At 43.5% G+C, this 21,082-nt stretch overlaps 1 protein-coding gene across 3 annotated transcripts in view; it reads left to right on the top strand.

Moving 5' to 3' along the window:
- mmel1 (membrane metallo-endopeptidase-like 1) overlaps nt 1–21,082 on the top strand; it is a 96,830-nt gene that overhangs the window by 10,496 nt on the left and 65,252 nt on the right. Inside the window, exon 3 of one of the 3 annotated variants that reach the window (XM_068017128.1) lies at nt 5,786–6,062. The exons of the other annotated variants lie outside the window; for them this stretch is intronic. The gene's annotated coding sequence lies outside the window, so the exon portion shown is untranslated. The remainder of the gene's footprint in view (nt 1–5,785; nt 6,063–21,082) is intronic. 3 annotated transcript variants of the gene reach the window in all.

Here is a 21,082-nt window from a genome sequence, read left to right as displayed (position 1 = left end):
GAGTTTACTTAATAAAACTACGCATTCTGACTGATCACTAGAATCCACCAATTGTTCTATGAATGATCAGAGCTTTCTAAGCACCTGAAAATCATCTTGCTGTAAGTTTTATAACTTCGTGCTCCTGATGCAGAAATTCATGTAACAGGAGCATGTATTGGGATGTTGGGTCCTGAGGCAAACTTGCCTAGCAAGATTTTGTTTTTGCTAAAATGAATGGAAGGAAAATAAAACAGGTGAGCTGACCTTCATGCCTGAATTCCTGCTGTTTATGCCTGCTGCATAGAGCTCTGCATCTAATTTGTAATGTTTACCCCCATTAACAAAAAAAAAATGACAGAGCACACACGAACAAACTCACAGAGAAGCAAAAATTGGAAACATGCTCTTTGTGAGATTGTAATTTCGTTAGTGGGCTGTTAATTACAGAGAAAAACTGGTCTTCGTTGTTTGGTTGAAAGAGCAATTCTGGACCCTGGACTCATCTGATATTTGAATGTGTTCACTTCCAAAGGTCAGAAACTTGTTACAGTCCTTTCATTCGGAATAGTGGCATTATTATAACCTTACAAGTGAAAATGGACTTGAGAATTGGAAGTACAACATCAAAATTAGCGTACCACATCAGAATTTGCAGACATCAAATTGGGTGGTATAGTAAATACTGAAGAATACTGAAAAAATACAAAAAGAAATTAATAAACTTACAGAATGGGTGTGTAACTGGCAAAGTAATTTAAATATGGCTAAGTGTTATTTTGGTAGGAAGAATGAGGCCACTTTCTACTTGGATAATAGGCTAAATGGGGAGCAAAGGGATCTAGAAGTTCAGATTCGCAAATCAATACAAGTAGCAAAGCAGGTTAATAAGGCCATTTAAAAACAAAGAAAGCACTGGGGTTATTTCTAGAGGGACAGATCAGAGAAATTATGTTAAACTTGTACTGAACCTTGCTTCGATCACACTTATGAATATAGAGGCACTGAAGAAAGTGCAAAAAAGATGAACAAGGATCATAACAGGACTGAGAGGCTGTACCTGTTAGGAAAGCTAAACAGGCTGAAGTCCTATCTCTAGAAAAGAGAATGGTGAAGGGTAGCCTTATAGAGGTCTTTAAAATTATGAAGGTGTTTGATAGATGTAGAGAAGATGTTTCAGTTTGTGGGGAAGACCAAAACTAGGGGCCATAATTATAAAATACAAATCCAGTAGGGAATTCAGGAGAAACTTCGTTACCCAAAAAGAATGGTTTGAATGTTGAACTTGGTAGCACAAGGAGTAGTTGTTGTGAATATTTTAGATAAACACAGAAAGGAATATAAGGTTATTCTTATAGGGGTAGGTGAAGTTGGATGGGAGAAGGCTCGTATGGAACATAAATGCTGGCACAGACCAGTTGGGCCAAATGGCCTGCTTCTGTACTGTAGATTCAATGTCTAATATATGTAAGTATCTGTTTATAAATATATATTTGCACAAAGTATGTGTGTCTATTATTTAAGGCAGAGTGAGTCACATTTACTGAGTCTCTAATTGACCTTGTCTGTGGCTCGCAGGCAGCTGTGGAGCCTCTGTATGGCAATCTAATTACAGTGTGTAGTAAGTGGGGCTAATGAGTTTCATCGCCTCACCACAGGCAGGGAAAAGGACAAATCAGTCACACCGTAGACAGCAGGCATGCTGATATTCTGTTACTTCTCTGTAAGATAGACAGAGAGAGATTGATCTTTGTCCAAAATGAATATACCAAGAGTGCATCCAATGATGCAAAGCTGCAAAGCAGTTTCAGGTGAGCCTCAGATCCCAACCTGATTAGAATATACCAAAGCTATGTATTGTGAGGCAGCCCTCGGGTATATAATCTTGCACTACTTGAGCATGGTCCCAGGTGGAGTAAAACTGCAGTCTGTGGTTAAGGTAGATTTTTTAAATCATATGGCTTATTCCCCAAGCATGGGTTAGATATCATGGACATTTTAATAACTTAATGTAGTGTCTTTTTCCTGGTAGGACTAAGCAAAACTTCTCATCTGCCCACCCTCTCCTAAAAAAACTGAAACAACATCCTCAGGGTTACCATTGACCAGAAACTGAGCTGGAGTAGCCATCTAAACACTGTGGCTGCAGCAGCAGGTCTAAGGCTAGGAATCCTGTGGCGTATAACTCACCTCCTGACTCCCCAAAGCCTGTCCACCATCTACAAGGCACAAGTCAGGAGTAGATTGGACTACTCTCCACTTGTCTGGATGGGTGCAGTTCCAACAACACTCAAAAAACTCGACACCATCCAGGACAAAGCAGCCCACTTGATTGGCACCCCATCCACAAACATTCACTCCCTCCAATACCAACACACAGTGGCAGCAGTGTGTACCATCTACAAGATGCACTGCAGCAACGGACCAAGACTCCTTAGACAGCATCTTCCAAACCCATGACCTCTTTCACCTAGAAGGACAAGGGCAGTAGCTGCATGGGAACACCACCACCTGCAAATTCCCCTCCAAGCCACACACCATCCTGACTCGGAACTATATTGCCGTTCCTTCACTCACTGGGTCAAATTCCTGGAGCTTCCTTCCTTACAGCACTGTGGGTATCCCATCCTCACATGGACAGTATTGGTTCAAGAAGACAGCTCACCAGCACCTTCTCAAGGGCAATTGGGGACGGGCAATAAATGCTGGCTTAGCCAGCGATGCCCACATCCCATGAACCAATAAAAAAACAAACAAAAAGGCACCACGGAGATGGAGTTTTGAATAAATGTGTACACATTCCTGTGCAAAACTCCTTACAGGTGAGTAAAGGAACATTTGTAGTCTGCTATGTACAGCCCCCAACATTTCTACCATGTGTACTTATCATAAGCAGCCACCCATGTTGGACAAATAGCGCTAACCATTTGCCAGTACCCTAGGAGTCAATTATAAAGGTGCCATTTAATATCTGTTAAATGTGTCTGCTATTTTGAGCAGTTTAGTAAATTCTTTGCCCCTTACGAAAGAAACCAAATGATGATGATTATTTACCCAAGAAGTTGCATTTATATAGCACCTTTAACATATAAAGCGTCCCACGACGCTTCACAAGAGCATTATCAAACAAAATTTGGCACTGAACCACATACAGAGATAATAGGGCAGATGACCAAAAGTGTGGTCAAAGAGGTTGGCTTTAAAGAGTGGCTTAGGGCGGCACAGTGGCTAGCACTGCAGCCTCACAGCTCCAGCAACCCGGGTTCAGTTCTGGATACTGCCTGTGCAGAGTTTGCAAGTTTTCCCTGTGATCGTGTGGGGTTTCCGCCGGGTGTTCCGGTTTCCTCCCACAGCCAAAGACTTGCAGGTTGTTAGGTAAATTGACCATTGTAAATTGCCCCTAGTGTAGGCAGGTGGTTAGGAGAGTGGTAGGGAATATGGGATTCATGTAGGATTAGTATAAATGGGTGGATGTTGATCAGCACAGACTTGGTGGGCCGAAGGGCCTGTTTCAGTGCTGTATCTCTAAATAAAATAAGAGAAAAGGGAGGTAGAGATGTTTAGAAAGGGAATGCCACAGCTTAGAGCTGCAGTAGCTAAAGGCATAGCTGTAATAGTGGAGTAATTAAGAAATGGGATGTGCAAGAGGCTTGAATTGGAACAGTGCAGATCTCTTGGAGGGTTGTTGGGCTGGAGGAGGTTACAGAGGTAGGGAGGGCTGAGGCCATGAATGTATTTGAAAACAAAGATGATAATTTTAAAATCAAGGCTTTGCTCAGCCAGGAGCCAATTTCAGAAGGCACAGGGTTTTTTTTTGAGGGGTGATGATGGCAGATTTAAAGGAGAAGGGTATAGTACCTGAGGAATTCATGTGTTAAACCCTTGTACTTACTGTTTTAAAAGCTCTGCTGATTTCAGCTGAAGCCAGGTCTTTAAGCAGCCTCAGTCAACAACACGGTTAACAACAACAGGTTTGCCCATTATGTTTTGTGTTCTTCAGCCACTGATCTGAGAGGGAAGAGCAACATAGGAGAATGTCTGTCAGTTGTACGTGTAAAAGGTTTGCACCCAGCATGTGTCCCCATATTTCAAAGTGTCAAAAGCAGTAGAAAAAAGTCAGTCATTTGTGTTGGTTTCTTCTAACTTGGAGCCAGGTGAGCCTTCTGCCAATCTGCAAATTTTCCCTTGCCAACAGCAATTAACTTTAACCAGCATCAATTTGATGTTTACAGAAATTAGACTTAGAGGTCTTAAAGGGACAAGCTAACTTAAATACAATTGCACCTTAGCAACAGAACAATGTATAGTGTCATTAACACATCTGACATATCATGAATAATGCTAAGGGAGAGCCACAATTATATACATACGAATTAGGAGCAGGAGTAGGCCACTCGACCCCTTAAGCCTGCTCTGCCATTCAATAAGTTCATGGCTGAACTGATTACTCCATATTTCCCCCTACCCCCAATAACCTTCCACCCCCTTGCTTATCAAGAATCTATCTACACCTGCCTTAAAAATATTCAAAGACTCTGCTTCCACTGCCTTTTGAATTAGATTATAAACAGATCATTAGGTTTCCTGTGGGGGGTTTTCCCTCTTCTCCTGGGCCTTGCTGGGGCTGTAGCTCTTTGAGCACCAGCGACAGTCTGATACATGACCTGTTCTAAAAGTGTAAGACAAGTGAATATCAATAGATTACTTGACCATTGCAAGACCACCACTGCTAAGCCCAACTGTTCCCTCACCTGACATCCACAGGTGAGGTAGTTTCACATAGATGTGGCTTTGGGCTTTCTACTGTAAACCTCCCACCTGTGTGAAAAGACTGTAAAAATCTCGAGTCTCATTTTGAAATTCCATCTTTAATCTTTTCAATGATAGCAGAGAGTCAACTGTCCCATTGGTCCATAGCTACAATAAAATTTAAACAATACTTGGATTCTGATAAGTATCTGCATACCTGATCTGTTATTCAGAGAGCGAATGCAGCTGGCAGAAACATGAGTAAATTAGTGTCAGTTTGCTCTAAGCAGGTACTGATCTCAAACTGTCATCTATAGTATAATGAGTCTTTTAAACATTGTAGTACAATATAATTGTGCCAATATTCCTCCGATCCATTGAAACTCTTCTTCAAGAAATGCCCAACAAAATTAAAGGGACCCTCTCCAATTAATTTGGAACGGTTTTCCTTTCTGTTATGTAAACATGTAACACAATGACATGACTTGACGGGTTAATACACCAGCTTAATACTGGTTTAATACTGTGACATACAGACCAAGGAGATCTCATATCCCCAATGTGTCTGTTTAGGTGAACAATTTAGCTGTGGCTGTGATAAGAGCCTCAGTGTATCTGGGCCAAGGAAATAGGCAAAAAAATTAACCCAAATTCTTATTGTTGACCACCACCCAGAACTTCTGTTGGAAAGAGTGCATGTGTATGGATGTTAGGTAAGGATGGGTTTGGACTTGATTATAACTTTCGAATAGGTGGCTAATATTCATTGTCTGCATTCACACATGAAGAATGGTCACTTTGACAGGGATTGCTAGCTTCTATTCAACTAAATCCCAGTTTGAATCAGCCACTTCAGGAGGTAAAATTGGACAGAGGATGAAAAAGGCTAAATAAAGATTCCAAACAATACACAACATAATATTATATTCTCGTATATTTTAACATAAAAAGGGATAAATGAATTTGAAAGTTTAATAGTAAGGCTCTAAGTATGAGCAGGCATGTGTGACAGACACAAAATCACAGGACTCATTACCATATGTATGTATCATTTCAGCCCATCAGCTGAGACCACAGTCATTACACCTAGAGTTCACTTGGCATTCTGATCCACCTGTGTGGAGCTGGCAAATTCCCTCTCTCCTCAGTGATACTTGCTCAAGCAAGGTTGTTGGGGGATTTACATTTCAAGACTTGTGCCTAATTCATCACCATTTGAGAACAGCAAAGCGAACTGGACTGTTGTACTGAACACTCAGAGAGCATTGTGCTGGAACACTAGCCTCCCTCTCCACCTGCAGACTTCTTCTACAGGCAACACAAAGGCAACCCATGTGAGTGCAAAAAAATAAGTTTTTCCCCTCTTGTGGTATCCTCTCTTCCTCCCTCTTTCTCTCTTCCCCCCACTGTTCCCTTTTCTGATCCTTTGCTGTAAATCTATTGAACTGTGCATGCCTTGTTTTCCAGATTGCATTAAACAGCAAGCCTGTACGATCTTATAAAATTTTTCTCAGATGAAGAATGTACAAAACCACGCTCTGCATGGGCTGAACTTGAAAGATGAATTATTAAGTCCCCAGAAGCTGTGTAAAGAAATTGTTGCCATTATACAGGTGGCCCAGAGATAGATTTAAATATAGAGAATGCCATTAATAATAAAAATAGCACAAAACATTTTTAAAAGAAGCAGTAGCAGAAATCTGGTTTATGATGGCACCCATCATTTTGCAGCACAGTTACTCTGACAGTTACAGTAATAGAGCTACAATATTTTATAGTAGGCAGAAGTATATTTAGTATGAATGTGAGAAGATGGTTCATTAAATTGTGGTAGCTCCTATCTGTCATGGTTACAGTTGCTCTCAGCTGCAAAAAAGGATGTAATTTTAACTCTGCGCAGAGGAATGAAAGTGCCCCCTATGATCTTTGCTCTTCACCAGGAGCTGGGATTGTGAAATAAAGAAACAAAGCTGAAAGAAAGATGTACATTTATATAGCACCTTTCATGACCACAGGATGTCTCAAAGTGCTTTGCAGACAATGAAGTACTTTTTGAACTGTAGTCACTGTTGTAGGAAATGTAGCAGTCAATTGCACACAGCAAGATTCCACAAGCAGCAATGTGATAATGAAGAGATAACCTGTTTATAGAAATGTTGGTTGAGGGATAAATATTTGTCAGGGAAAGCTCCACAGCTTTTCTTCAAAATAAGGCAGTAGGATCTTTTTATGTTCACCTGAGAGGGCAGATGGGGCCCTGGTTTAATATCTCAAACGAAAGATGGCACCTCCAACAGTGCAGCTTGGATTTTGTACTCAAGTCTCTGGAATAGGACCTGAACCCACAACCTTCTAACTCAGAGAGGAGAATGCTACCAACTGAACCACAGCTGGCTATTCAGCTCATGGACTCATGGAGAGTGGTCATTTTCTCAGGCGCTGATTTATTTTTGATTTACTGCACTTGGTCCACCCTGTTCCAGTTACTGCAGGAGCCACTATAGCAAATCAGAAGAGGACACTTTGACTGATTTCACTCTTCCTCAGCCCAGGGACATTGAAGCCAATTGCAGCAGTTTTTAAAGGGTGATCCCGTGAGCCGAATAGTCAGCAAGCGGCTAGCAGACAGGCGCGAGTGGCAGTGGCGAAGAGAAGCGCAGTGGCAGGATGGAGCGGGGTACTGTTGGGGGTGGAATGGAGGCGGCAATCGCAGCCACTGTGGCCATTTGGGTTTCATTTTGTTTTTGTGATAAATTGAGCAGCGCCATCTTTACTACTGGCAGCTGCCAAAAACATCACAGACAGTGACGTTTAAGTGTATGAGGCTGCATTTGTGCATATGCAAGTACTACACCACCCAGTGGTTGCATTGTCAGCAAACGTAGCCATGTTTCAATGAGATCACCTCTCATTCTTCTAAACTCCAGAAAATACAGGCCCAATTTACTTAGTCTCTCATCATAGGACAACCCCCTCATCCCAGGGACCAATCTAGTGAACCTTCGATAAGAAAGGATAAGAAAACTCTTCAATCATAATATTCAAAGCAGTGCAGATACTGGTTTATATCCATCTATGGTTAAATGGGACTTTTCTTATCTGAGATATTACAGATCCTGCACTTGAAAACATTGTTATTTTAAACAAACTTTTAGCTCATTTACCTCAGTAGGAAAATGTGTTTAAAGCTGATACAGAAAATGAAAGAAAAAGTATAACAACAGCAAAAACTACTTGCATTTATATGGTACCTTTACATAGTAAAACGTCCCAAGGTATTTCACAGGAATATTATCAAACAAAATTTGACACCAAGCCACATAAATGATATTAGGACATGTGACCAAAACTGGGCCAAGAAGTTCTAAATAGTGCTGCAAAGGGGTGAGAGGCAGAGAGGGTTAAGGAATGGATTACCTTGCTGTAATACCCCTTAAGGACAAATCTACACCCTGCTGAATCAATGAAGAATCCCATATGTTTAAAGATTAAAAGGTAGTAGCAGGAGTTCTGTGCAGTTGCTGTCACCAACTTTAATTCTGTTGTATAGATAGTAATGCAGGAACCAAAAGTCAGTATAATACTGAGCCACAAAGACCAGAAGGTGCCAGCTTCAATTCCTAGTCTTTGCTGAGTTTTCTGTGACAGCACTTGAAGCACAACAATTCGCCTCAGTGCCCCTTGCCTAGGGAGATGGAAAATATCAAAAAAGGGTCTCTCACACAGTTACTATTCACTGACCTCTGATGAAAAATATATGTAGTGCTTATTGACTAAAGATAGCATCGGGGTTTGGTGTGATGGCTTCCATCTAATCATCTGTCAGCATTAGCTCAGTGGGTTGCACTCTCTCAGTCAGAAGCCTGTGGGTTTATAGAGTCATAGAGTCGTACAGCATAGAAACAGGCCCTTCAGCCCACCGAGTCCATGCCGACTATAATGCCTATCTATACTAATCCCACCTGCCTGCATTAATTCCATATTCCTCTGTGCCTTGTTCATTCAAGTACCTGTCCAGATGCCTCTTAAATGTTGCTACTGTTCCTGCCTCCACCACCTCCTCTGGCAGCTCATTCCAGATACCCACTATTCTTCGTGTGAAAAATTTACCCCTTTGATCCCCTTTAAACCTCCTCCCTCTCACCTTAAATCTATGCCCTCTAGTTTTAGTCACCCCCTAACATGGGAAACAGACTCTGGCTATCTACCCTATCTATGCCTCTCATAATTTTATATATCCCCTCTCAGCCTCCTTCGCTCCAGGGAAAACAGACCCAGCCTATCCAATCTCTCTTTATAACTCAAGCCCTCCAAACCAGGCAACATCCTTGTGAAATAAAAACAAGAAAAGCTGGAAATACTCAGCAGGTCTGGCAGCATCTGTGGAGAGACAAGCAGAGTTAACGTTTCGGGTCAGTGACCCTTCTTCAGAACTGGCAAATATTAGAAATGTCAAAGGTTATAAGCAAGTAAAGCGGGGGTGGGGCAAGAGATAACAAAGGAGAAGGTGTAGATTGGACAAGGCCACAGATTAGCTGACCACAAGGTCATGGAACAAAGGCAAACAATATGTTAATGGTGTGTTGAAAGACAAAGCATTAGTGCAGGTAGGGTGTTAATAGACTGAAGATTGAACAGCAGCAAGGACAAACATGAAAAAAAAACAGTGGGTAAGCAAATTTAACAAACTAAGATGAAATAAAATAAACATACAAAAAAAAAATTTTTAAATGTAAAAAAGAAAAAAATAACTAAAAATAAAAGTAAAATGGGGGGCCCGTCATGCTCTGAAATTATTGCACTCAATGTTCAGTCCGGCAGGCTGTAGTGTGCCTAATCGGTAAATGAGATGCTGTTCCTCGAGCTTGCGTTGATGTTCACTGGAACACTGCAGCAAGCCCAGGATAGAGATGTGAGCATGAGAGCAGGGGGAGTGTTGAAATGACAAGCAACCGGAAGCTCAGGGTCCTGCTTGCGGACTGAGCGGAGGTGTTCCGCAAAGCGGTCACCCAGTCTGCGTTTGGTCTCCCCAATGTAGAGGAGACCACATTGTGAGTAGCAAATACAGTATACTACATTGAAAGGGAGAATGCTGTCACTGAGACTGCCCTCAATGCAGCCCAGCCTCTACCAGTCATGGATGAGCTGGACATACAGCCAACCAAATCGGAACTCAGTGATGCCATTGATTCCCTAGCCAGCGGAAAAGCCCCTGGGAAGGACAGCATTACCCCTGAAATAATCAAGAGTGCCAAGCCTGCTATACTCTCAGCACTACATGAACTGCTATGCCTGTGCTGGGACGAGGGAGCAGTACCCCAGGACATGCGCGATGCCAACATCATCACCCTCTATAAAAACAAAGGTGACCGCGGTGACTGCAACAACTACTGTGGAATCTCCCTGCTCAGCATAGTGGGGAAAGTCTTTGCTCGAGTCGCTCTGAACAGGCTCCAGAAGCTGGCCGAGCGCGTCTACCCTGAGGCACAGTGTGGCTTTCGTGCAGAGAGATCGACTATTGACATGCTGTTCTCCCTTCGTCAGATACAGGAGAAATGCCGTGAACAACAGATGCCCCTCTACATTGCTTTCATTGATCTCACCAAAGCCTTTGACCTCGTCAGCAGACGTGGTCTCTTCAGACTACTAGAAAAGATCGGATGTCCACCAAAGCTACTAAGTATCATCACCTCATTCCATGACAATATGAAAGGCACAATTCAACATGGTGGCTCCTCATCAGAGCCCTTTCCTATCCTGAGTGGTGTGAAACAGGGCTGTGTTCTCGCACCCACACTTTTTGGGATTTTCTTCTCCCTGCTGCTTTCACATGCGTTCAAATCCTCTGAAGAAGGAATTTTCCTCCACACAAGATCAGGGGGCAGGTTGTTCAACCTTGCCCGTCTAAGAGCGAAGTCCAAAGTACGGAAAGTCCTCATCAGAGAACTCCTCTTTGCTGACGATGCTGCTTTAACATCTCACACTGAAGAATGCCTGCAGAGTCTCATCGACAGGTTTGCGTCTGCCTGCAATGAATTTGGCCTAACCATCAGCCTCAAGAAAACGAACATCATGGGGCAGGATGTCAGAAATGCTCCATCCATCAATATTGGCGACCACGCTCTGGAAGTGGTTCAAGAGTTCACCTACCTAGGCTCAACTATCACCAGTAACCTGTCTCTAGATGCAGAAATCAACAAGCGCATGGGTAAGGCTTCCACTGCTATGTCCAGACTGGCCAAGAGAGTGTGGGAAAATGGCGCACTGACACGGAACACAAAAGTCCGAGTGTATCAGGCCTGTGTCCTCAGTACCTTGCTCTACGGCAGCGAGGCCTGGACAACGTATGCCAGCCAAGAGCGACGTCTCAATTCATTCCATCTTCGCTGCCTTCGGAGAATACTTGGCATCAGGTGGCAGGACTATATCTCCAACACAGAAGTCCTTGAAGCGGCCAACACCCCCAGCTTATACACACTACTGAGTCAGCGGCACTTGAGATGGCTTGGCCATGTGAGCCGCATGGAAGATGGCAGGATCCCCAAAGACACATTGTACAGCGAGCTCGCCACTGGTATCAGACCCACCGGCCGTCCATGTCTCCGTTATAAAGACGTCTGCAAACGCGACATGAAATCGTGTGACATTGATCACAAGTCGTGGGAGTCAGTTGCCAGCATTCGCCAGAGCTGGCGGGCAGCCATAAAGACAGGGCTAAATTGTGGCGAGTCGAAGAGACTTAGTAGTTGGCAGGAAAAAAGACAGAGGCGCAAGGGGAGAGCCAACTGTGCAACAGCCCCAACAAACAAATTTCTCTGCAGCACCTGTGGAAGAGCCTGTCACTCCAGAATTGGCCTTTATAGCCACTCCAGGCGCTGCTTCACAAACCACTGACCACCTCCAGGCGCGTATCCATTGTCTCTCGAGATAAGGAGGCCCAAAAGAAAGAAGAAAACATTGAAAGAAGTACAAGTAAATCGCTGCTTCACCTGAAAGGAGTGTTTGGGGCCTGGGATAGTGAGGAGAGAGGAGGTAAATGGGCAGGTATTACACCTCCTGTGATTGCAGGGGAAGGTGCAGTGGGAAGGGGACGAGGTGGTGGGGGTAATGGAGGAGTGGACCAGGGTGTCGCGGAGGGAATGGTCCCTTCGGAATGCTGACAGGGAAAGGGAGGGGATGATGCGTTTGGTAGTGGCATCACGCTGGAGGTGGCGGAAATGGCGGAGGATGATCCTTTGGATATGGAGGCTGATGGGGTGGAACGTGAGGACAAGATGAACCCTGTCACGGTTCTGGGAGGGAGGGGAAGGGGTAAGGGTAGAGGTGCGGGAAATGGGCCAGACATGGTTGAGGGCCCTGTCAACAACAGTGGGGGGGAAATCCTTGGTTGAGGAAAAAGGAAGACATATCAGAAGCGCTGTCACGGAAGGTAGCATCATCAGAGCAGATGCGTCGGAGACAGAGAAACTGGGAGAATGGAATGGAGTCCTTATAGGAGGCAGGGTGTGAAGAAGTGTAGTCGAGGTAGCTGTGGGAGTCGGTGGACTTATAATGGATATTAGTAGACAACCTATCCCCAGAGATGGAGACAGAGAAGTCGAGGAAGGGAAGGGAAGTGTCAGAGATGGACCATGTAAAGGTGAGAGAAGGGTGGAAAATGGAAGCAAAGTTGATAAAGTTTTCCAGTTTGGGGCGGGAGCAGGAAACGGCACCGATACAGTCATCAACGTACGGAAAAAGAGTTGGGGGAGGGGGCCTGAGTAGGACTGGAACAAAGAATGCTTGACATATCCCACAAAAAGACAGGCATAACTAGGACCCATGAGGGTACCCATAGCAACACCTTTTACTTGAAGCCTTGTGAAACATCCTTGTGAATCTTTTCTGCACCCTCTCTAGCTTAATCACATCTTTCCTGTAGTGCGGCGACCAGAACTGCACACAGTACTCCAAATGCAGCCTAACCAACGTTATGTACAACTGTAACATGATTGAGCTCCATTCCAGAGACTTAATCAAAAAATCCATGCTGACACTCCCCTGCAGTACTAAAGAAGTTCTGCACTGTTGGAGGTGCCGTCTTTCAGATGAGACGTTAAACAGTCTGCCCTCTCAGGTGGACTATTTGAAGGAGAGCAGGAGAGTTCTCTTTGGTGTTCTGGCCAATAATTATCACTCAACCAACACCACAAAAACAGATTATCTGGTCATTATCACATTGCTGTTTGTGGGACCTTACTGTGCACAAATTGGTTGCCACGTTTCCTTTATTACAACAGTGACTACACTTCAAAAAATACTTTGTTGGCTGTAAAGTGCTTTGGGACATTCTAAGGCTGTGAAAGACATATATAAATGCAAGTCTCTTTCATTTTTCTTACAGGGACTATCATGAACAAATTTGATCCTGTCCTCATTTGCCATCCAGACATGTACTTTCCATCAAGGTCACTGGGTATCATGAAAGAATGGGATCATAAACCCAGGTGTTGCTAAGATCGACACCCCTATAACCTCCCAGTTTGCTTATTTAATTATATTATGATATTAATACATAAATATAAGAGTTAAAGAATGCCAAACTCAAGAATATATACATTTGGTTAATAACGGGTTCTAGGTATCGTTTCTCTCGAAACAAATTTCAAATATTTGTGGCATTGAATTATTTTCAATTAGTTATTTCAACAAAGTGAAAATGAAAAGACTTTCATTTATATTGAACTTTATCACATCTCTTTGAAACATCCCAAATAACTTCAAATACAGCAGATTACTTTGATGTATATGACTGTTGTTATTGCAAATGTGGTGGCCATTTTGCACCAAGGAAAATCCCACTAGCAGCAATGAAATGGATGACCAAACCATATTTTTGGTGATATTGATTGATTGATGAAAGAGCATTGACCAGACAGCTCGCTATCCACCAGCATGTTCAGAGTTTTTAACATCCACCTGAAGAGTCAGGAACTTGGTTTAATATCTTAAGACTGAGATCAATAGATTTTCTGTTCAGTAATGGTATTGAGGGATATGGAGCAAAGATGAGTAATTGGGGTTGTTGTCATAGTATTGAATAATATTTACAGCACATAATCAGGTACAGATCAGCCATGATTAAGTTGAATAGCAGAACAAGCTTGGAGGGCTGAACAGCCTACTCCTGGTCCTATACAAAAGATCCAAAAGTTGGGCATGTGATAATAACAATCAACCAGAGCATCCATCTAGATTGCACAAAAATCTAGGCTGACACTCCAATGCAATACTGAGGGAGTACTGCACTGTCACAGGCGCTGTCTTTCAGATTAGATGTTAAACCAAAGTCCTGTCTGCTCTCTCAGGTGGGCATTAATGATCCCATGGCACTATTTTGAAGTAGAGCAGAGGAGTTCTCCTGGATATTGCTGTTTGTGGGAGCTTGCTGTGTGTAACGTGGCTTCCATGTTTCCTGCATTACCACAGTGACTACACTTCAGTAGTACTTCATTGGCTGTAAAGTGCTTTGGGGCATTCTGAGGGCACAAAAGGCACTATATAAATGCAATTATTTATTTTTCTTTTCAATGCAAAACAGTGAAATTGAATTACAGCAGCATTAAAATGCTTCTAACCGCAAGCTTTCTAGTCAATTAACGAGCTCATCACAGGAGAGGCTGTGCTCCTAATGAACTCCATTTGTAGTAATGATGGGTTATTAGGCAGGAATATAGGATTAAATTTTATCCCTCTTGAAGCAACATTCCTTTTCGGCTCCATTAGAAATGGTAAACATGAGCAAAAATTCATGAGATTCTGCATTACCAGACTCTGAAAAGGAACCCGAATAAATGCTGCATGATATTCATTGCTTAAAATCTGTAATAAATAGTAGGATATTCCTCGTGTTAACATGTTCTTAAGAGGGTTATGAACAAAATGTCAAGTAATATTCCCTAAATATTGGGCATATCCCATACTTGCTATGCTCTGGGAAGGAACCTGAATAAATGCCGTGGTAGTCCCTGTTTATTATCTTTGGGAGGAGCTCTAAGCAGATTTAATATTACCTATTCACTGAGCTCTAAAAAGGGCCCTGAACGCTGAGCTGCACCTTTAATGATGAATAGTTACTCAAACCCCCTTTTCCACAAAACTTCCCACAACGCACAACCGCAGGCAGGGATGTGGCAGCTGAAATATAACCAACATTCCAGTGCCATGTGGTCAGGGATGGCCTTAAGCAGTCGCATTGGAACATATAGGGCAGAAAGTCAAGTGATGTACACCCTCCAGACATCACCTTGTGATTTAATTAATGTTCGGTCAATCTTCGGCACCAAGTCATGTCTCTTTTTGTGTCACAGCATCTATCAGGGCTCTTTGTGAAATATAGGTTTTTCTGGTTCGAGAACGGGAAAGAATTTACTGGAAGCAGTGCAGGGACTACAGGAGCTGGCAGACTGCCATATTTTAAGCCTTCGAGAGGCAGCACTCAGCTAGTCAAGTCTGTTGGGGAGCTGTGTCATCTACATCATGGCCCCTTGACGCAGCTCATGATGTAACTGGGTGGCAGTCATACTTTGCCCAGAGGAAGGTCAAAGTTCACACGAAGTGGCAAGTGCAAATCCACTTAACTGGGCTGCTCAGGCTAAAAGAAAACATGGGCACCTCTACTTGGTGTTGTGCAGCAAATGGGATGAGGAGGCAAATCATGAGCAGCCGAAAAATTATAAAAGGTATGTTTAATGAAGGAAGTCCACCATTCTCATTTTCTCCCCTCCCCCTACAAGATGCCTTGTGACCATTCCTGTAGATGCAAACTCCAGAAGAGTATGCTGTACGTTCAGAGTGCTTTGAGAATTAATGGTGTAACATTGATCATTTACAGTGATTTATCAATGCCTTAACTTTTGCACATCTCTTTGGCTGTCATTTCAGGAGTGCGACCTCCATGTTCCACTTCTGTGCAAAAATAGCTGATGTGTTAGGTTTTTCTATGTTAAGCAGAAAGCCATAGCACAATCATGTGCAGTCAGCTCCCCATGTTTGCATACTGAAACTGATGACCTTAACCACAGAGCACATTCGTATATCACCACATATCAACTCCCCAAACCTCAGCTCCATTAAAGAAAAGGAAGACATGCATTTATATAAATAAACTTGCATTTATAATTGCACATTTTGCAACCGCAGGATGTCCCAAATAGCTTTATAGCCAATTAAGAACTTTTGAAGTGTAGTCACTGTTTTAATGTCGAAAACACAGAAGTCAATTTGTGCACAGCAAGCTCCCACACAGCAGTGACACTAACCAGATCATCTGTTTTCGCGATGTTGGTTAAGGGATAATTATCAGCCAGGACATTGGGAAGAGCTGCTCTGTTCTTCAAGTAGTGCCATGCAATCTTTTACGTCCACCTGAGAGGGCAGACAGGGCAGCACAGTGGCGCAGGAGTTAGCACTGCGGCCTCACAGCTCCAGCGACCCGCGTTCAATTCTGGGTACTGCCTGCGTGGAGTTTGCAAGTTCTCCCTGTGACCGCGTGGGTTTTCGTCGGGTGCTCCGGTTTCCTCCCACAGCCAAAGACTTGCAGGTTGATAGGTAAATTGGCCATTACAAATTGCCCCTAGTATAGGTAGGTGGTAGGGGAAGGTGGGGATGTGGTAGGAGTATGGGATTAGTGTAGGATTAGTATAAATGGGTGGTTGATGGTCGGCACATACTCGGTGGGCCGAAGGGCCTGTTTCAGTGCTGTATCTCCAAATAAAATAAAAAATAAATAAATCTCATCTGAAAGAGTGCACCTCTGACAATGCAGCACTCCCTCAGTACTTCACTGGAACGTCATATTTGAGATAATGTGCTCAAATTTCTAGAGTGTGATGTGAACCAGTGGGACTGTATTTTTCAAGCGCCGCAGAGTGCCGCAATATTTTGCGTAGCAGCTCGTTAACATGGAGGGAGCGGAACGACCGCCTTCAATGATGTAACGGGGGCGGGCACTCCATTACCGGCAATGGCGTCCGGCGCCACTGCGCAGGCACAAGCCACCATTTTTAAAGGGGATTTAAATTTTTAAAGGTCTCTCTGTCCAAAAAAAAATTAAACTTTTAGTTGCACTTCAAGTCCCCTCTCCCACCCTCCCCAATGAGTAATCAAAATATAAATTGCCTTCTCGCCCCCAGAAAAACATTTTTTGCAATCCCAAACTTTCCCTCCCGAACTTCATAAACTTTGACCCTCAACCCCTTCCCACTATCCCTGCAACCAATAGGAACAGTTTTCCCCGCTCCCCCCACTCCCCACCCTGAAAACTTCACTCCTCCCCTCCTGCCCACCAGTATTACCCCTCAGATCTCCGAAGGCGTGGGAGTTCCAGCATCCGGCCGGAATATCGGCATGGGATGGCCATCGGGGCAAGGTAAGTGATTATTCATGCATTAACCTTTATTTGACTATTTAAATTGGTTCCATCGCCACGAGGCCTTGCTACCGCCGGTAAAATGGGGTGGAGCCTTCCCGGCATCGAGGCCCCTGGTGGGCCTCTCCCAGAGGTATTTTCCGCCCCCCACCCCCACCCCACAACCTCTGACATCGGAGGGAGGAGGGGGGGGTGCTGGTAAAATTCAGCCCATGATCTTTTAACTTAGAGGCAAGAATGCTACCCACTGAGGTACAGCTGACAGTTACATTAAGGAGCACAGCAAACCAAGGGGAGACAGCATATGTGCATCTGGCTACAGTGTGAAAGCACCTTAAGCGAGGCAAAACTTTTTTTTATTGGTTCATAGGATGTGGGCATCGCTGGCTAGGCCAGCATTTATTGCCCATCCCTAATTGCCCTCGAGAAGGTGTTGGTGAGCTGCCTTCTTGAACCTCTGCAGAATTTGGGATAAAAGGTACTCAAGTCTCCTTTCAGATTTGCTATCTGTTCTCCCTTTTTGGACTGAGACTATTTTTTCCATCTTGGTTTGCAATCTAAACGGTGAAACAGACAGGCCATCGAATCAGTTGCAAAGTAGATGGTTATCAGTTCAGAACATTTATACATCGGTGAGCAATTTCCTAGTTTTATTTGGACCCCTTCTTCAGAGACTGACTCATCCTGATTTACATGGCCTCATTTGCCCCGTTCACTTCCAACACTCACTGGAAGTATCACCACTGGAATCACAGAGAGGCGATTAAAACCACCTTGTGAACAGTTAGCTGCGAGCATTTTAACTTCGGTCCCACCACAGCTCTCTACTTATCGAACAATTATACTAACGGGTACATCACTTCTCTTTCTGCGAAATTATGTTTTACGAAGGCTCCTAACTGGTTAAAACGGTTCGAAAGCTTTCGAGTTAATTTGCAAAATATAGCCTGCAAACTGCAGTCAGGTTCCACCTCACCACAGTCAATTTCTATTAACGACTTTTTAAATTACAGCATTATGTCTTTCACGGAGCAAGATCGCGGTACCTTGAAAACCAATTTACGCTTCCTACATCCTCTTTAATGAGCTTGGTGAGCAAGCTTTGTAAGAAATAAAAACAAGAAATGCTGGAACCACTCAGCAGTTCTGGCAGCATCTGTGGAAAGAGAAGCAGAGTTAACGTTTTGAGTCAGTGACCCTTCTTCGGAACTAGCAAATATTAGAAATGTCAAAGCTTATAAGCAAGTGAGGTGGGGGTGGGGCAAGAGATAACAAAGGAGAAGGTGTAGATTGGACAAGGCCACATAGCTGACCAAAAGGTCATGCAGCAAAGGCAAACAATATGTGAATGGTGCGTTGAAAGACAAAGCATTAATACAGATAGGGTGTTAACGGACTGAAGGTTGAACAGCAGCAAGTGCAGACATGAAAAAAAACAGTGGGTAAGCAAATGTGGCCTTGTCCAATCTACACCTCCTTTGTTATCTCTTGCCCCACCCCCACCTCACTTGCTTATAACCTTTGACATTTCTAATATTTGCTAGTTCCGAAGAAGGGTCACCACCCGAAACGTTAACTCTGCTTCTCTTTCCACAGATGCTGCCAGACCTGCTGAGTGGTTCCAGCATTTCTTGTTTTGATTTCAGATTTCCAGCATCCGCAGTATTTTGCTTTTATTTAAGCTTTGTAAGAACCCTGGAGGAGTTCTGTGCACCAGGTGATCCTTAAAATCTAGGAGATTGTGAGTATTTGTCGTACTAAAATGCCTTTTAAGAGCAAATTAGTTCAATTTGTATTTTTATAGCGTCCTTTTAGCCAACTTTTAGCGCTCTTCTGCTAAAAGTGCCAACTTTTTGTTGCCGTACCGTTCCACAGCTGCTGCCAGCTGCTGATGTTCACCTCTGGCTATTTTTCACATGTGAATGCCGGCAGGATATTGATGGCCAAGGGTATCACAGTCTACTCGATCTGTTCCCACCCAAATATCCCCACACATCCACTTTCCAACAGGACTCTTCCAGGAGTGGAATCCTGGCTGATGTGGTTTTGACCTCTTGAGTAGCCCCGGATCACTAATTATTCAGTCCTGGATGAAATGCAGACCACCAGTTCTGGTCATCTGGCCTGGGAGACTCCGTTCCTTTTGTACATTCCCTGATTTGCTTGTACATTTTGTGGATATGGAAAATTAGTGAATACATCCTAAATCGGAACACTAGACCTTAATAGGAAATTGATTTACACTTTATATGTGCTCCCGCAAGGCTCTGTGTGGTACAATTAGATGCTTACCAAAGACAAAAGGTTTGTATACTCCCATACTAACGCAATCTGTATTAATTCTGGCTGCACGCTAAAGGCAAAGTTAATATAACTTTAAAACTAAAACAATATACTGTCTAAGCCAATGAAAAACTCATGCACAATAGAAATATTGTTTCAACAGAGCTAAAGTTTTTGCATCCAATGGCAGCTTTCATTTCCTGCTCATTATAACTTTCCCTAAAAAAGTTTCCCAGTTTTTATTTAATTTAAGGCAAATATATTATAAGCCAACTATAGACAAATATGCTGCAGTCCTGCCACATCCAGTCGTGAATGGTCCTGGAGATGAACAATTAAACAACTAACCAGAGGAGGGGTTCCAAAAACATCCCCATCCTCAATGATGGTGGAGCCCAGCATGTCAGTACAAAAGATAAGGCTGAAGCATTTACAACCATCTTCTGCCAGAAGTGCCAAGTGGATGATTCATCTCAACCTCTTTCTGAAGTCCCCAGCATCATAAATGCCTGTCTTCAGCCAATTCAATTCACTCCATGTGATATCAAGAAATGACTGAAGACACTGGATACAGCAAAGGCAATGGGTCTTGACAACATTCTGGCTATACTAATGAAGACGTGCTCCAGAACTAGCCGTGCCCCTAGCCAAGCTGTTCCAGTACTGCTACAACGCTGATATCTATCCAACAATGTGCAAAATTGCCCAGGTATGTTCTGTCCACAAAAAGCAGGCCAAATCCAATCTGGTCAATTATCACCCCATCAGTCTACTCTCAATCATCAGCAAAGTGAGGGAAGGTGTCGTCAACAGTGCCGTCAAGCAGCACTTACTCAGCAATAACCTGCTCACCGATGCTTAGTTTGGGTTCTGCCAGGTCCACTCAGCCCCAGACCTCATTAAAGCCTTGGTCCAAACATGGACAAAAGAGCTGAATTCCAGAGGTGAGGTGAAAATGACTGCCCTTGGCATCATGGCATCATTTAACTGAGTGTGGTATCAACGAGCCCTGGTGAAATTGAAGTCAATGGGAATCAAAAGGAAAACTCTTCACTGGTTGGAGTCATACATAGCATAAAGTAAAATGGTAGTGCTTGTTAGAGACCAATCATCTCAGCCCCAGGACATCGCTGCAGGAGTTCCTCAGGGAAGTGCCCTAGGCTCAACCATCTTCAACTGCTTCATCAATGACCTTCCCACCAACATAAGGTCAGAAGTGGGAATGTCCACTGATGATTGCACAATGTATAGTACCATTTGCAACTCTTCAGATACTGAAGCAGTCTGTGCCCAAATGCAGAAAGTCCTGGACAACATTCAGGCTTGGGCTGATAGGTGGCAAGTAACATTTGCACCTCACAAGTTCCAGGCAATGACCGTCTCCAACAACAGAGAATCCAATCATCTCCCCTTGACATTCAACGTCATTATCATTGCTGAACCTCCACCGTCAACATCCTGGGGGTAACCATTGACCAGAAACTTAACTGGAACAGACATATAAATAATATGCTACAAAAGCAGGTGAGAGGCTGGGAATTCTGCAGCAAGTAACTCGCCTCCTGACTCCCCAAAGCCTGTTCACCATCTGCAAGACACAAGTCAGGATTGTGATGGAATATTCTCCATTTGCCTGAATGAGTGCAGCTCCAACAACACTCA

This window comes from Heterodontus francisci, chromosome 37, assembly GCF_036365525.1.
Source record: "Heterodontus francisci isolate sHetFra1 chromosome 37, sHetFra1.hap1, whole genome shotgun sequence".
In the NCBI taxonomy this organism is placed as follows: Eukaryota; Metazoa; Chordata; class Chondrichthyes; order Heterodontiformes; family Heterodontidae; genus Heterodontus; species Heterodontus francisci.
This window is presented reverse-complemented; position numbering and strand designations above follow the sequence as displayed.